Source organism: Furipterus horrens, unplaced genomic scaffold (assembly GCF_987537825.1).
Source record: "Furipterus horrens unplaced genomic scaffold, mFurHor1.1.pri manual_scaffold_10, whole genome shotgun sequence".
Taxonomy (NCBI): Eukaryota; Metazoa; Chordata; class Mammalia; order Chiroptera; family Furipteridae; genus Furipterus; species Furipterus horrens.
Genome location: NW_028327180.1, coordinates 85,955,086 through 85,957,548, shown reverse-complemented (window position 1 = coordinate 85,957,548; position 2,463 = coordinate 85,955,086).

The window sequence follows — 2,463 nt, the reverse complement described above, 5'->3', positions numbered from 1 at the left end:
TTAGCTACTTCACTGTTTGCTCTCCACTGCGTCACTCGTTCAACACTCACAAGCATCTAGCCTTTGGGGGCTACAGTGGCGCAGGCACAACCAGGACAAGCTGTGGCCTCTTTCACAGGCACTCCTACCAGGCTGTGGGAGCAGGGATGAATTAACTGTCTTCTTGTCCAAATCAGTCTGCAGAAGCCCTGGCCACCATCTCCTCCACTCTCTGGCCTATGGAGGTATTAAAGTACCTGCCCACCTGGCGGACAGTGGAATTCTCTGGAGAACAATTTCTGATGGGATGCTCAAGCACCAGGCACAGGAAACAGTTGTCTGATGAGTGAGTCAACGTGGCCATACCTCATTTATGCTTCTGTAATTATACATCTAGGCCAGACTGGCATTCCGTGTTACTACTGCCAGTGCCTGGTCTCACAGGTTGGGGAAAAGCCACCAACGGCCCAGAGGCCAGCCATGATGGGGGTGCGGGGCGGAAGATGATGCTCCTCCGCGCAGCCATCCTCCGGGCTCTGTGGCTGACCCAGATTCCCTGTGGCCAGTGCTGAACCTGACACCCAGGAGAGGAGTCTGTTCAGTGAGGGGGTAAGGCCAGCCCTCCTGTGAGAAATCGCAGCAGCCGCCTTCTTCCTGGCTGGCTCGTCCCACGACGCCAGGCCACAGTCAGTGCAGGAAGCCCTGGAATTTGAGCTGTTAAGACTGGTGGTTCTCTTCTATGGCACTGGCTGTAGCTCCCACATTTTACTTAAGACACAAGCTGAACACAAATTCAAGACTGGCAGCGCTCATGACCCCTGAGAAATCCACCTGAATGCACCAACAGCCTTAGAAGTTACGGGGCCCTGCCTTGAGCAGAGCCCTGCTAAGGGCTCACGTGCAGGCCAGGGTTCTTCTCTCATACCCAACAGCTGTACCCCAGATGGGAGACCAGCCAGTGTTGTGCCTTTTCAAGTTTTTATTTTTATACATTTTTTGTATTAAAAAGAAAAGCATAATTACCACAAATTACAAAGGACTAAAGCAGACTAGAATAATGAATGAATCACTTCAGCCTGGAACGCAGATACTCTCAATAATATTAATGTTATAATACAAGCTCATTCAAGTATTTTACATTTTTTTTTTTTGTCCTTTTAAATGTGACATCCTAGCACATGGTAAAGATAACGTACTATGAGCGTAAGGTGGAACCTTCTCCGCAAGGCCAGATGACAAGTTTTCCTCTCCAGTGAAAAATGGGCTGTAAGTTCCAATCTTCTCTGCCACCAACATGGCTGAAGGAGAGGGTGGGGCTGGGGCAAATCCAGGGACCCTCCACACAGGAGATACTCGGGGATCCCATTCAGGAGGGCGCCAGGTGATCCAGACCACTCTACCCAGGCTTTTGGCAAAAAAAAAAAAAAAGAAAAAAAAAACAACAAAACCCACCCCAACCCTACTCAGCTGGTCTTCTTTCATGCCCCTCCTCCCCACTTCGAGGGCCTTCTGAGCAGCTTCCTTCCTTTTCTAAAACCAGTCACCAGGAAAGGTGGGGGAAAAGAGCTACAATTGAACAAAACAAAACATAACAACTTTGACATGGGGGCTCAGCACCTCGGTCTGAGCCCCAGGGGTCCAGGCTGGGGCAGACCCGGCAGCGCCTCTCTGCTGGTAGTGCAGCTGCGCCCAGGTGCAGGAGGGGCTGAGAGGCCCGCCCCTTGAGGGGCGACGCACACAGGCCTCCTGGTGCTCGATGCCCCGAGGCTATGCGGGCACGGCCCCACCCTGCACAGGCACAGGATGAAGAGCATTTGGGCAAGCTGTTGCTGCGTGTCTCAGATCGTGGATCCCCAGGAGAGGATGGCGGGTGTGAAGTGGCAAGCCCCGACGGCCCCTGCCACTCCTGGCATGCTTGTCACAGATACATCGGTCCTAAATTCAAGTGTCTTCAGAAAGTGAAGATGTAAACTACTCTTTGAAACGTCAACTCCTAACATGTTACCAAAAAAAAAAAAAAAAAAGAAAAGAAAAGAAAAAGTCTCCTTTCTCCCCATCCTCAGCCTATGTTGAGATAAAGTCCTCACCTCCTCACCTCCAAGGGGCTTCCTCTTTCCAGGATATCTGTGGGGAGGGTCAGGGAGATGGCGGCGCCCTGGCCTGGGAATAAAGTCTAGATCAGAACCACCTCTTCCCACACTCCCAAGGCTTCCTTGTGCCCCCAAACCCAGCAGAGGACAAACACTGAGGTTTCTGTGGTGCTGGATACAGTACAGGGCTGAGCAACCTGAAGGGGGAATAAAGCAAAAGGAGGCGGGGTGCAGGAGTCCAGTGTCTGGTGCAATGGGGGGCAGGCACCAGACAGGCAGCGAAAGGCCTCAGAGCCCATTGTCAGAGCAGAGATCAGACACTCATCCTTGGCTTTTGAGACAACTGGGTCACAAAAACTGAGATGGGCTTCCCAACATACTAACCACTGGGAGG